Source organism: Pleurodeles waltl, unplaced genomic scaffold, assembly GCF_031143425.1.
Source record: "Pleurodeles waltl isolate 20211129_DDA unplaced genomic scaffold, aPleWal1.hap1.20221129 scaffold_72, whole genome shotgun sequence".
In the NCBI taxonomy this organism is placed as follows: domain Eukaryota; kingdom Metazoa; phylum Chordata; class Amphibia; order Caudata; family Salamandridae; genus Pleurodeles; species Pleurodeles waltl.
The window spans coordinates 2,451,647-2,466,599 of record NW_027150393.1 but is presented as its reverse complement, the minus strand read 5'-3'; the positions used below and the strand labels follow the sequence as shown (position 1 = coordinate 2,466,599).

At 48.8% G+C, this 14,953-nt stretch overlaps 4 non-coding genes across 4 annotated transcripts; all 4 read left to right on the top strand.

The window, feature by feature from the left end:
• Positions 1-2,355: 2,355 nt before the first annotated feature.
• TRNAP-AGG (transfer RNA proline (anticodon AGG)) lies at positions 2,356-2,427 on the top strand. The gene has a single exon. It is a non-coding gene; the product is annotated as a tRNA-Pro (tRNA).
• A 3,511-nt stretch (positions 2,428-5,938) lies between these two features.
• TRNAP-AGG (transfer RNA proline (anticodon AGG)) lies at positions 5,939-6,010 on the top strand. Its single transcript has one exon. It is a non-coding gene; the product is annotated as a tRNA-Pro (tRNA).
• Positions 6,011-9,521: 3,511 nt separating this feature from the next.
• Positions 9,522-9,593, top strand: TRNAP-AGG (transfer RNA proline (anticodon AGG)). Its single transcript has one exon. It is a non-coding gene; the product is annotated as a tRNA-Pro (tRNA).
• Positions 9,594-13,105: 3,512 nt separating this feature from the next.
• TRNAP-AGG (transfer RNA proline (anticodon AGG)) lies at positions 13,106-13,177 on the top strand. The gene has a single exon. It is a non-coding gene; the product is annotated as a tRNA-Pro (tRNA).
• Positions 13,178-14,953: the final 1,776 nt, after the last annotated feature.

Genomic DNA, 14,953 nt, shown 5'->3' with positions numbered 1-14,953 from the left:
GCCCCTGCAACAACACAGGCAGACAAGCTCAAACTAGGTTTCTTGGTTAGGTGGGCGGAGCATATTGGCAATGGTGCCTCCTCGTGACTTGCAATTTACATGAAGAAGACAGAGAGGCAGCTGGGAGTAGGCAGTACCCATGAACCCCTGAACACTGTCTTGCGACTAGCACACAATTCTGAAATGAGGCGGGGGAAAGGAGGTGATTTCCCCATCAAGGGCCATTCCGGGAAATCAGCCACCCTGCGTCTCCCAGGTGAGTGTTTCAGGCCTATGAGCCACTAATATAAATCTCGCCTGATCGAGCCTGATCGAGCGCTGACCGAGCAAGTGTGCTTGAATCCAAGAGGCATGCTCCTCTGGCTCAAGAGCTAGCAGGCCCTTCAGTGCTTCTGGTTGGGAAATCTAAGGTGCAAGGGTCCATGACTAGCAGCGGGTTACAACTACCAGAAAGGGTCTGCTTTTCACATCAGTCCCCTAGTTCAGCTCACTGGCACAGGGCATTTTGACTACCTCTTGCCTTGCTAGAGACAAACAAAAAATCCTTGACAGAAAACATCAATTGCTATGGCACGCTTAGAGAGAGAGAGCCTCCAAATGGCCCTGCTTTTCTGAAAGACGCTTCAGAAGATGTTTCAAATGACTATGCAGCGGCAGTCTAGTTGGTATAGGGGTATGATTCTCGCTTCGGGTGTGAGAGGACCTCGGTTCAAATCCCAGACAAACCCCTACCTTTAGAGGTTCAGTCTGTGTTTTAAACAGGAGTATTTCTGCTTTTCACTCTTGTAAGATGTCATGTTGCAATGCAATACATGCTTTATACTGGCGTCGAGACGGTTCAGCATCATGAAGGTATGCGAGATTTCTTTGCAACTGCTTTTCTGTGCTGGAGCAGCAGTGCTCGTAGGAACATTAAATGCACAGTGCTTCTCCATGGTAATTTCGGGGTCCAGTTCTGAAATCACCTCTTGGAATGAAAGTGATCCCAGTTCCTTTCTTCCAAGGGAAGAGATTGTGTTCCGGAAGGCTCAGCTTTGAGCGTCATGAACATTGGCCCTCATCCTTGCATCCCAGTCCAATGCATAGCCACATAAAGCAAGCAGGTGTGTCTGTTTCCATAGTGTGGTGGTTCCAGTACAATGCATAGCCACATGAAGCAAGCCGGCAAGTGTGTCTGCTTGTGTAGTGTAGTGGTTATCATGCGCACCTCACATGCGAAAGGTCCCTGGTTCGAGTCGCTGGGCTTTTTCACAGTATTTGCATTTCCTGCCTCACCTGACAGGCAAGCTGAGATAAAAGAGACTGTGTCTATCCCTCACCATCGTGAGGTACTACGCTCCTGGGGCATCTGTCACAGCTCACCAAGAGGAGTTGCGCCAGCTTACGGCAGTCAGTTGCTCACTGTTTGACCTTTGCAATGAAGCCTGAGCCTACAGCATTCAAGCCAGCCAAGGAAGGAAGGTACGAGAGCGAAAATAGCTTTCCTGCCCTCACCAAGAACACACACCTTGAGCAAATAAAGTGCCAGACTTACAAGGCCCTATCGCCACCGGAGCATCACTTTTAGTGACGCCCCGGTGGCACTATGCACTGCGCGGTATTTACAAGATGGCGTTCAGCCACTTTTTGTGGCTTAACACCACCTTGTAAATACGGCCCCTTAGCACGCAGCGCGTTCCCTGGAAGGGGCGTGCAATGGGTGTTGTTGGGAGTGTGCCACAGCAACACCATAGCATTTTGATGCTGCTCCAGATTTAGGAGTTGGCGTAAATCTGCGTCAGCGCCAAAATCCAACGCCATCCCAGGGGTGTCGTTAGAGTGGCGCACTGAGGAGAAATGTTTTCATTTCTCCTTGTTTTTGCTCTTGCTATGTGTGATGCATTCTGCAGCACACATAGAAGTAAGAGCAAATCACCATTGAAGATTTTTTTTTTGGGCAGGAAGGTGTCCCTTCCTGCACAAAAACAATTTCCCCCTCAACGCAGTCATCCTTGTACCATGGTGCAAGAACGGCTGCGTTGGCGCTCAGCAGCTAATTTAGAGCTGGCGCAGGGGGAAGCACAGGGGTGCGCTGTATTCTACTAAATACGGCGCTTTCCTGCATTTTGAAAATGACGGCACGTGGGGCTTGCAAATTTGGCACAGCGTCGCGCTTAGTCATTTTCTTGTAAATCTGGGCCAAAATGTCTAAAGGATAGAGGCTTTTTATGTCATGTTCGATGAAGACCATGCAAATGACTCTAGTCGTACTGCAAAAGAGAGCACCATGTGCAGTTTCTTGCTTTGGGATGTAGTCTCCCACTCTCTGTCACCAATCCTCCGAGCAGGGTCGGAGCCGTTGCATTTCTGTGCCCAGGCTCGTTGGTCTAGGGGTATGATTCTCGCTTAGGGTGCGAGAGGTCCCGGGTTCAAATCCCGGACGAGCCCATTTTAGCGGAAAACAATCAAATCCTGCTCAAAATACACAACCCCTCAACATTTCTCATTTTACTCGAAGCATTGTTGCGCAAAACATATTTTTTGCCTCAGGCGAAAAATGGATTACAATGCCTTGGCTTCCTTCCTGCTTGCTCTCAGTGCGCCCTGTGTGATGATTTCACAGGCTCTCCTTCCTGGCATTTAGGCATCAGATATTTGTCTGTCTCTGCCCGCAGCTATGGGATTTTTCAGGACGTCTGAGTGTATGCATGCTGGCCGACACTGCTGCAATTTTCACACTTACCCCTCGCATTCCGAGCAACTGCTGATAAAGTATAGAGGAAATCGTGCAAACATATGAGGGGAACTGTGCTCCTTCAGTCAAATCAGCAAGCTTGTTTCTGTAGTGTAGTGGTTATCACGTTCGCCTCACACGCGAAAAGTCCCCGGTTTGAGACCGGGCAGAAACACTTGGCAGCAGCAGCTTTTGTGTTTGCTCCCTAAAACCTCAGTCTCTCTCAATGCACACTTAGACAGAAATGACCTTTAAAAACTTGTGACCTGTGTAAAACGTGCTTTACTATTGCAGGACGCTAAAAAGTTATCTGCATCCCTCGGTGGTCGTGCATGTGCATTGTTTCTTGTTCTGTTTTTTTTTTTTTTTCTTGGCCATGTTATATTGTGGGGCCTTTAAAGCTGTGACTTTGATAGGAACATTGCAAGCGGCAAAATCAACAAGTGCAGACTGAAGAGTCCGACCTGCACACTGTTTTGGCTGTCAGGATGGCCGAGTGGTCTAAGGCGCCAGACTCAAGAGAGCTTGATCTTCAGTGAAGCTGAGCCTTCTGGTCTCTTCATGGAGGCGTGGGTTCAAATCCCACTTCTGACAGGTGTATTTTCTTCCCTTAAATCTTGCTCTGCTTGCAGAGCCAGCTCCTCACACCACTATCTTTGGAAGCTGCTGTGGCATGTGAGGAGAAATCCACCAACCCATCGGCTGGGCCCTCAATCAAAATTCTGTGTATTACTGGAAGGGGCGTCTCAGGCACACCTTCTGTTAGAGCTGCACTTTATGACAGTAACTACCATGCTGGTTTCTACTTAAGCAGTTGATTCTATCGTTTGAAGTGAGGCTCTCCTGCCACCTTTTGGGCAAAGAAGACTCTGCCCCTGCAACAACACAGGCAGACAAGCTCAAACTAGGTTTCTTGGTTAGGTGGGCGGAGCATATTGGCAATGGTGCCTCCTCGTGACTTGCAATTTACATGAAGAAGACAGAGAGGCAGCTGGGAGTAGGCAGTACCCATGAACCCCTGAACACTGTCTTGCGACTAGCACACAATTCTGAAATGAGGCGGGGGAAAGGAGGTGATTTCCCCATCAAGGGCCATTCCGGGAAATCAGCCACCCTGCGTCTCCCAGGTGAGTGTTTCAGGCCTATGAGCCACTAATATAAATCTCGCCTGATCGAGCCTGATCGAGCGCTGACCGAGCAAGTGTGCTTGAATCCAAGAGGCATGCTCCTCTGGCTCAAGAGCTAGCAGGCCCTTCAGTGCTTCTGGTTGGGAAATCTAAGGTGCAAGGGTCCATGACTAGCAGCGGGTTACAACTACCAGAAAGGGTCTGCTTTTCACATCAGTCCCCTAGTTCAGCTCACTGGCACAGGGCATTTTGACTACCTCTTGCCTTGCTAGAGACAAACAAAAAATCCTTGACAGAAAACATCAATTGCTATGGCACGCTTAGAGAGAGAGAGCCTCCAAATGGCCCTGCTTTTCTGAAAGACGCTTCAGAAGATGTTTCAAATGACTATGCAGCGGCAGTCTAGTTGGTATAGGGGTATGATTCTCGCTTCGGGTGTGAGAGGACCTCGGTTCAAATCCCAGGCAAACCCCTACCTTTAGAGGTTCAGTCTGTGTTTTAAACAGGAGTATTTCTGCTTTTCACTCTTGTAAGATGTCATGTTGCAATGCAATACATGCTTTATACTGGCGTCGAGACGGTTCAGCATCATGAAGGTATGCGAGATTTCTTTGCAACTGCTTTTCTGTGCTGGAGCAGCAGTGCTCATAGGAACATTAAATGCACAGTGCTTCTCCATGGTAATTTCGGGTCCAGTTCTGAAATCACCTCTTGGAATGAAAGTGATCCCAGTTCCTTTCTTCCAAGGGAAGAGATTGTGTTCCGGAAGGCTCAGCTTTGAGCGTCATGAACATTGGCCCTCATCCTTGCATCCCAGTCCAATGCATAGCCACATAAAGCAAGCAGGTGTGTCTGTTTCCATAGTGTGGTGGTTCCAGTACAATGCATAGCCACATGAAGCAAGCCGGCAAGTGTGTCTGCTTGTGTAGTGTAGTGGTTATCATGCGCACCTCACATGCGAAAGGTCCCTGGTTCGAGTCGCTGGGCTTTTTCACAGTATTTGCATTTCCTGCCTCACCTGACAGGCAAGCTGAGATAAAAGAGACTGTGTCTATCCCTCACCATCGTGAGGTACTACGCTCCTGGGGCATCTGTCACAGCTCACCAAGAGGAGTTGCGCCAGCTTACGGCAGTCAGTTGCTCACTGTTTGACCTTTGCAATGAAGCCTGAGCCTACAGCATTCAAGCCAGCCAAGGAAGGAAGGTACGAGAGCGAAAATAGCTTTCCTGCCCTCACCAAGAACACACACCTTGAGCAAATAAAGTGCCAGACTTACAAGGCCCTATCGCCACCGGAGCATCACTTTTAGTGACGCCCCGGTGGCACTATGCACTGCGCGGTATTTACAAGATGGCGTTCAGCCACTTTTTGTGGCTTAACACCACCTTGTAAATACGGCCCCTTAGCACGCAGCGCGTTCCCTGGAAGGGGCGTGCAATGGGTGTTGTTGGGAGTGTGCCACAGCAACACCATAGCATTTTGATGCTGCTCCAGATTTAGGAGTTGGCGTAAATCTGCGTCAGCGCCAAAATCCAACGCCATCCCAGGGGTGTCGTTAGAGTGGCGCACTGAGGAGAAATGTTTTCATTTCTCCTTGTTTTTGCTCTTGCTATGTGTGATGCATTCTGCAGCACACATAGAAGTAAGAGCAAATCACCATTGAAGATTTTTTTTTTGGGCAGGAAGGTGTCCCTTCCTGCACAAAAACAATTTCCCCCTCAACGCAGTCATCCTTGTACCATGGTGCAAGAACGGCTGCGTTGGCGCTCAGCAGCTAATTTAGAGCTGGCGCAGGGGGAAGCACAGGGGTGCGCTGTATTCTACTAAATACGGCGCTTTCCTGCATTTTGAAAATGACGGCACGTGGGGCTTGCAAATTTGGCACAGCGTCGCGCTTAGTCATTTTCTTGTAAATCTGGGCCAAAATGTCTAAAGGATAGAGGCTTTTTATGTCATGTTCGATGAAGACCATGCAAATGACTCTAGTCGTACTGCAAAAGAGAGCACCATGTGCAGTTTCTTGCTTTGGGATGTAGTCTCCCACTCTCTGTCACCAATCCTCCGAGCAGGGTCGGAGCCGTTGCATTTCTGTGCCCAGGCTCGTTGGTCTAGGGGTATGATTCTCGCTTAGGGTGCGAGAGGTCCCGGGTTCAAATCCCGGACGAGCCCATTTTAGCGGAAAACAATCAAATCCTGCTCAAAATACACAACCCCTCAACATTTCTCATTTTACTCGAAGCATTGTTGCGCAAAACATATTTTTTGCCTCAGGCGAAAAATGGATTACAATGCCTTGGCTTCCTTCCTGCTTGCTCTCAGTGCGCCCTGTGTGATGATTTCACAGGCTCTCCTTCCTGGCATTTAGGCATCAGATATTTGTCTGTCTCTGCCCGCAGCTATGGGATTTTTCAGGACGTCTGAGTGTATGCATGCTGGCCGACACCGCTGCAATTTTCACACTTACCCCTCGCATTCCGAGCAACTGCTGATAAAGTATAGAGGAAATCGTGCAAACATATGAGGGGAACTGTGCTCCTTCAGTCAAATCAGCAAGCTTGTTTCTGTAGTGTAGTGGTTATCACGTTCGCCTCACACGCGAAAAGTCCCCGGTTTGAGACCGGGCAGAAACACTTGGCAGCAGCAGCTTTTGTGTTTGCTCCCTAAAACCTCAGTCTCTCTCAATGCACACTTAGACAGAAATGACCTTTAAAAACTTGTGACCTGTGTAAAACGTGCTTTACTATTGCAGGACGCTAAAAAGTTATCTGCATCCCTCGGTGGTCGTGCATGTGCATTGTTTCTTGTTCTGTTTTTTTTTTTTTTTCTTGGCCATGTTATATTGTGGGGCCTTTAAAGCTGTGACTTTGATAGGAACATTGCAAGCGGCAAAATCAACAAGTGCAGACTGAAGAGTCCGACCTGCACACTGTTTTGGCTGTCAGGATGGCCGAGTGGTCTAAGGCGCCAGACTCAAGAGAGCTTGATCTTCAGTGAAGCTGAGCCTTCTGGTCTCTTCATGGAGGCGTGGGTTCAAATCCCACTTCTGACAGGTGTATTTTCTTCCCTTAAATCTTGCTCTGCTTGCAGAGCCAGCTCCTCACACCACTATCTTTGGAAGCTGCTGTGGCATGTGAGGAGAAATCCACCAACCCATCGGCTGGGCCCTCAATCAAAATTCTGTGTATTACTGGAAGGGGCGTCTCAGGCACACCTTCTGTTAGAGCTGCACTTTATGACAGTAACTACCATGCTGGTTTCTACTTAAGCAGTTGATTCTATCGTTTGAAGTGAGGCTCTCCTGCCACCTTTTGGGCAAAGAAGACTCTGCCCCTGCAACAACACAGGCAGACAAGCTCAAACTAGGTTTCTTGGTTAGGTGGGCGGAGCATATTGGCAATGGTGCCTCCTCGTGACTTGCAATTTACATGAAGAAGACAGAGAGGCAGCTGGGAGTAGGCAGTACCCATGAACCCCTGAACACTGTCTTGCGACTAGCACACAATTCTGAAATGAGGCGGGGGAAAGGAGGTGATTTCCCCATCAAGGGCCATTCCGGGAAATCAGCCACCCTGCGTCTCCCAGGTGAGTGTTTCAGGCCTATGAGCCACTAATATAAATCTCGCCTGATCGAGCCTGATCGAGCGCTGACCGAGCAAGTGTGCTTGAATCCAAGAGGCATGCTCCTCTGGCTCAAGAGCTAGCAGGCCCTTCAGTGCTTCTGGTTGGGAAATCTAAGGTGCAAGGGTCCATGACTAGCAGCGGGTTACAACTACCAGAAAGGGTCTGCTTTTCACATCAGTCCCCTAGTTCAGCTCACTGGCACAGGGCATTTTGACTACCTCTTGCCTTGCTAGAGACAAACAAAAAATCCTTGACAGAAAACATCAATTGCTATGGCACGCTTAGAGAGAGAGAGCCTCCAAATGGCCCTGCTTTTCTGAAAGACGCTTCAGAAGATGTTTCAAATGACTATGCAGCGGCAGTCTAGTTGGTATAGGGGTATGATTCTCGCTTCGGGTGTGAGAGGACCTCGGTTCAAATCCCAGGCAAACCCCTTCCTTTAGAGGTTCAGTCTGTGTTTTAAACAGGAGTATTTCTGCTTTTCACTCTTGTAAGATGTCATGTTGCAATGCAATACATGCTTTATACTGGCGTCGAGACGGTTCAGCATCATGAAGGTATGCGAGATTTCTTTGCAACTGCTTTTCTGTGCTGGAGCAGCAGTGCTCGTAGGAACATTAAATGCACAGTGCTTCTCCATGGTAATTTCGGGTCCAGTTCTGAAATCACCTCTTGGAATGAAAGTGATCCCAGTTCCTTTCTTCCAAGGGAAGAGATTGTGTTCCGGAAGGCTCAGCTTTGAGCGTCATGAACATTGGCCCTCATCCTTGCATCCCAGTCCAATGCATAGCCACATAAAGCAAGCAGGTGTGTCTGTTTCCATAGTGTGGTGGTTCCAGTACAATGCATAGCCACATGAAGCAAGCCGGCAAGTGTGTCTGCTTGTGTAGTGTAGTGGTTATCATGCGCACCTCACATGCGAAAGGTCCCTGGTTCGAGTCGCTGGGCTTTTTCACAGTATTTGCATTTCCTGCCTCACCTGACAGGCAAGCTGAGATAAAAGAGACTGTGTCTATCCCTCACCATCGTGAGGTACTACGCTCCTGGGGCATCTGTCACAGCTCACCAAGAGGAGTTGCGCCAGCTTACGGCAGTCAGTTGCTCACTGTTTGACCTTTGCAATGAAGCCTGAGCCTACAGCATTCAAGCCAGCCAAGGAAGGAAGGTACGAGAGCGAAAATAGCTTTCCTGCCCTCACCAAGAACACACACCTTGAGCAAATAAAGTGCCAGACTTACAAGGCCCTATCGCCACCGGAGCATCACTTTTAGTGACGCCCCGGTGGCACTATGCACTGCGCGGTATTTACAAGATGGCGTTCAGCCACTTTTTGTGGCTTAACACCACCTTGTAAATACGGCCCCTTAGCACGCAGCGCGTTCCCTGGAAGGGGCGTGCAATGGGTGTTGTTGGGAGTGTGCCACAGCAACACCATAGCATTTTGATGCTGCTCCAGATTTAGGAGTTGGCGTAAATCTGCGTCAGCGCCAAAATCCAACGCCATCCCAGGGGTGTCGTTAGAGTGGCGCACTGAGGAGAAATGTTTTCATTTCTCCTTGTTTTTGCTCTTGCTATGTGTGATGCATTCTGCAGCACACATAGAAGTAAGAGCAAATCACCATTGAAGATTTTTTTTTTGGGCAGGAAGGTGTCCCTTCCTGCACAAAAACAATTTCCCCCTCAACGCAGTCATCCTTGTACCATGGTGCAAGAACGGCTGCGTTGGCGCTCAGCAGCTAATTTAGAGCTGGCGCAGGGGGAAGCACAGGGGTGCGCTGTATTCTACTAAATACGGCGCTTTCCTGCATTTTGAAAATGACGGCACGTGGGGCTTGCAAATTTGGCACAGCGTCGCGCTTAGTCATTTTCTTGTAAATCTGGGCCAAAATGTCTAAAGGATAGAGGCTTTTTATGTCATGTTCGATGAAGACCATGCAAATGACTCTAGTCGTACTGCAAAAGAGAGCACCATGTGCAGTTTCTTGCTTTGGGATGTAGTCTCCCACTCTCTGTCACCAATCCTCCGAGCAGGGTCGGAGCCGTTGCATTTCTGTGCCCAGGCTCGTTGGTCTAGGGGTATGATTCTCGCTTAGGGTGCGAGAGGTCCCGGGTTCAAATCCCGGACGAGCCCATTTTAGCGGAAAACAATCAAATCCTGCTCAAAATACACAACCCCTCAACATTTCTCATATTACTCGAAGCATTGTTGCGCAAAACATATTTTTTGCCTCAGGCGAAAAATGGATTACAATGCCTTGGCTTCCTTCCTGCTTGCTCTCAGTGCGCCCTGTGTGATGATTTCACAGGCTCTCCTTCCTGGCATTTAGGCATCAGATATTTGTCTGTCTCTGCCCGCAGCTATGGGATTTTTCAGGACGTCTGAGTGTATGCATGCTGGCCGACACTGCTGCAATTTTCACACTTACCCCTCGCATTCCGAGCAACTGCTGATAAAGTATAGAGGAAATCGTGCAAACATATGAGGGGAACTGTGCTCCTTCAGTCAAATCAGCAAGCTTGTTTCTGTAGTGTAGTGGTTATCACGTTCGCCTCACACGCGAAAAGTCCCCGGTTTGAGACCGGGCAGAAACACTTGGCAGCAGCAGCTTTTGTGTTTGCTCCCTAAAACCTCAGTCTCTCTCAATGCACACTTAGACAGAAATGACCTTTAAAAACTTGTGACCTGTGTAAAACGTGCTTTACTATTGCAGGACGCTAAAAAGTTATCTGCATCCCTCGGTGGTCGTGCATGTGCATTGTTTCTTGTTCTGTTTTTTTTTTTTTTTCTTGGCCATGTTATATTGTGGGGCCTTTAAAGCTGTGACTTTGATAGGAACATTGCAAGCGGCAAAATCAACAAGTGCAGACTGAAGAGTCCGACCTGCACACTGTTTTGGCTGTCAGGATGGCCGAGTGGTCTAAGGCGCCAGACTCAAGAGAGCTTGATCTTCAGTGAAGCTGAGCCTTCTGGTCTCTTCATGGAGGCGTGGGTTCAAATCCCACTTCTGACAGGTGTATTTTCTTCCCTTAAATCTTGCTCTGCTTGCAGAGCCAGCTCCTCACACCACTATCTTTGGAAGCTGCTGTGGCATGTGAGGAGAAATCCACCAACCCATCGGCTGGGCCCTCAATCAAAATTCTGTGTATTACTGGAAGGGGCGTCTCAGGCACACCTTCTGTTAGAGCTGCACTTTATGACAGTAACTACCATGCTGGTTTCTACTTAAGCAGTTGATTCTATCGTTTGAAGTGAGGCTCTCCTGCCACCTTTTGGGCAAAGAAGACTCTGCCCCTGCAACAACACAGGCAGACAAGCTCAAACTAGGTTTCTTGGTTAGGTGGGCGGAGCATATTGGCAATGGTGCCTCCTCGTGACTTGCAATTTACATGAAGAAGACAGAGAGGCAGCTGGGAGTAGGCAGTACCCATGAACCCCTGAACACTGTCTTGCGACTAGCACACAATTCTGAAATGAGGCGGGGGAAAGGAGGTGATTTCCCCATCAAGGGCCATTCCGGGAAATCAGCCACCCTGCGTCTCCCAGGTGAGTGTTTCAGGCCTATGAGCCACTAATATAAATCTCGCCTGATCGAGCCTGATCGAGCGCTGACCGAGCAAGTGTGCTTGAATCCAAGAGGCATGCTCCTCTGGCTCAAGAGCTAGCAGGCCCTTCAGTGCTTCTGGTTGGGAAATCTAAGGTGCAAGGGTCCATGACTAGCAGCGGGTTACAACTACCAGAAAGGGTCTGCTTTTCACATCAGTCCCCTAGTTCAGCTCACTGGCACAGGGCATTTTGACTACCTCTTGCCTTGCTAGAGACAAACAAAAAATCCTTGACAGAAAACATCAATTGCTATGGCACGCTTAGAGAGAGAGAGCCTCCAAATGGCCCTGCTTTTCTGAAAGACGCTTCAGAAGATGTTTCAAATGACTATGCAGCGGCAGTCTAGTTGGTATAGGGGTATGATTCTCGCTTCGGGTGTGAGAGGACCTCGGTTCAAATCCCAGACAAACCCCTACCTTTAGAGGTTCAGTCTGTGTTTTAAACAGGAGTATTTCTGCTTTTCACTCTTGTAAGATGTCATGTTGCAATGCAATACATGCTTTATACTGGCGTCGAGACGGTTCAGCATCATGAAGGTATGCGAGATTTCTTTGCAACTGCTTTTCTGTGCTGGAGCAGCAGTGCTCGTAGGAACATTAAATGCACAGTGCTTCTCCATGGTAATTTCGGGGTCCAGTTCTGAAATCACCTCTTGGAATGAAAGTGATCCCAGTTCCTTTCTTCCAAGGGAAGAGATTGTGTTCCGGAAGGCTCAGCTTTGAGCGTCATGAACATTGGCCCTCATCCTTGCATCCCAGTCCAATGCATAGCCACATAAAGCAAGCAGGTGTGTCTGTTTCCATAGTGTGGTGGTTCCAGTACAATGCATAGCCACATGAAGCAAGCCGGCAAGTGTGTCTGCTTGTGTAGTGTAGTGGTTATCATGCGCACCTCACATGCGAAAGGTCCCTGGTTCGAGTCGCTGGGCTTTTTCACAGTATTTGCATTTCCTGCCTCACCTGACAGGCAAGCTGAGATAAAAGAGACTGTGTCTATCCCTCACCATCGTGAGGTACTACGCTCCTGGGGCATCTGTCACAGCTCACCAAGAGGAGTTGCGCCAGCTTACGGCAGTCAGTTGCTCACTGTTTGACCTTTGCAATGAAGCCTGAGCCTACAGCATTCAAGCCAGCCAAGGAAGGAAGGTACGAGAGCGAAAATAGCTTTCCTGCCCTCACCAAGAACACACACCTTGAGCAAATAAAGTGCCAGACTTACAAGGCCCTATCGCCACCGGAGCATCACTTTTAGTGACGCCCCGGTGGCACTATGCACTGCGCGGTATTTACAAGATGGCGTTCAGCCACTTTTTGTGGCTTAACACCACCTTGTAAATACGGCCCCTTAGCACGCAGCGCGTTCCCTGGAAGGGGCGTGCAATGGGTGTTGTTGGGAGTGTGCCACAGCAACACCATAGCATTTTGATGCTGCTCCAGATTTAGGAGTTGGCGTAAATCTGCGTCAGCGCCAAAATCCAACGCCATCCCAGGGGTGTCGTTAGAGTGGCGCACTGAGGAGAAATGTTTTCATTTCTCCTTGTTTTTGCTCTTGCTATGTGTGATGCATTCTGCAGCACACATAGAAGTAAGAGCAAATCACCATTGAAGATTTTTTTTTTGGGCAGGAAGGTGTCCCTTCCTGCACAAAAACAATTTCCCCCTCAACGCAGTCATCCTTGTACCATGGTGCAAGAACGGCTGCGTTGGCGCTCAGCAGCTAATTTAGAGCTGGCGCAGGGGGAAGCACAGGGGTGCGCTGTATTCTACTAAATACGGCGCTTTCCTGCATTTTGAAAATGACGGCACGTGGGGCTTGCAAATTTGGCACAGCGTCGCGCTTAGTCATTTTCTTGTAAATCTGGGCCAAAATGTCTAAAGGATAGAGGCTTTTTATGTCATGTTCGATGAAGACCATGCAAATGACTCTAGTCGTACTGCAAAAGAGAGCACCATGTGCAGTTTCTTGCTTTGGGATGTAGTCTCCCACTCTCTGTCACCAATCCTCCGAGCAGGGTCGGAGCCGTTGCATTTCTGTGCCCAGGCTCGTTGGTCTAGGGGTATGATTCTCGCTTAGGGTGCGAGAGGTCCCGGGTTCAAATCCCGGACGAGCCCATTTTAGCGGAAAACAATCAAATCCTGCTCAAAATACACAACCCCTCAACATTTCTCATTTTACTCGAAGCATTGTTGCGCAAAACATATTTTTTGCCTCAGGCGAAAAATGGATTACAATGCCTTGGCTTCCTTCCTGCTTGCTCTCAGTGCGCCCTGTGTGATGATTTCACAGGCTCTCCTTCCTGGCATTTAGGCATCAGATATTTGTCTGTCTCTGCCCGCAGCTATGGGATTTTTCAGGACGTCTGAGTGTATGCATGCTGGCCGACACTGCTGCAATTTTCACACTTACCCCTCGCATTCCGAGCAACTGCTGATAAAGTATAGAGGAAATCGTGCAAACATATGAGGGGAACTGTGCTCCTTCAGTCAAATCAGCAAGCTTGTTTCTGTAGTGTAGTGGTTATCACGTTCGCCTCACACGCGAAAAGTCCCCGGTTTGAGACCGGGCAGAAACACTTGGCAGCAGCAGCTTTTGTGTTTGCTCCCTAAAACCTCAGTCTCTCTCAATGCACACTTAGACAGAAATGACCTTTAAAAACTTGTGACCTGTGTAAAACGTGCTTTACTATTGCAGGACGCTAAAAAGTTATCTGCATCCCTCGGTGGTCGTGCATGTGCATTGTTTCTTGTTCTGTTTTTTTTTTTTTTTCTTGGCCATGTTATATTGTGGGGCCTTTAAAGCTGTGACTTTGATAGGAACATTGCAAGCGGCAAAATCAACAAGTGCAGACTGAAGAGTCCGACCTGCACACTGTTTTGGCTGTCAGGATGGCCGAGTGGTCTAAGGCGCCAGACTCAAGAGAGCTTGATCTTCAGTGAAGCTGAGCCTTCTGGTCTCTTCATGGAGGCGTGGGTTCAAATCCCACTTCTGACAGGTGTATTTTCTTCCCTTAAATCTTGCTCTGCTTGCAGAGCCAGCTCCTCACACCACTATCTTTGGAAGCTGCTGTGGCATGTGAGGAGAAATCCACCAACCCATCGGCTGGGCCCTCAATCAAAATTCTGTGTATTACTGGAAGGGGCGTCTCAGGCACACCTTCTGTTAGAGCTGCACTTTATGACAGTAACTACCATGCTGGTTTCTACTTAAGCAGTTGATTCTATCGTTTGAAGTGAGGCTCTCCTGCCACCTTTTGGGCAAAGAAGACTCTGCCCCTGCAACAACACAGGCAGACAAGCTCAAACTAGGTTTCTTGGTTAGGTGGGCGGAGCATATTGGCAATGGTGCCTCCTCGTGACTTGCAATTTACATGAAGAAGACAGAGAGGCAGCTGGGAGTAGGCAGTACCCATGAACCCCTGAACACTGTCTTGCGACTAGCACACAATTCTGAAATGAGGCGGGGGAAAGGAGGTGATTTCCCCATCAAGGGCCATTCCGGGAAATCAGCCACCCTGCGTCTCCCAGGTGAGTGTTTCAGGCCTATGAGCCACTAATATAAATCTCGCCTGATCGAGCCTGATCGAGCGCTGACCGAGCAAGTGTGCTTGAATCCAAGAGGCATGCTCCTCTGGCTCAAGAGCTAGCAGGCCCTTCAGTGCTTCTGGTTGGGAAATCTAAGGTGCAAGGGTCCATGACTAGCAGCGGGTTACAACTACCAGAAAGGGTCTGCTTTTCACATCAGTCCCCTAGTTCAGCTCACTGGCACAGGGCATTTTGACTACCTCTTGCCTTGCTAGAGACAAACAAAAAATCCTTGACAGAAAACATCAATTGCTATGGCACGCTTAGAGAGAGAGAGCCTCCAAATGGCCCTGCTTTTCTGAAAGA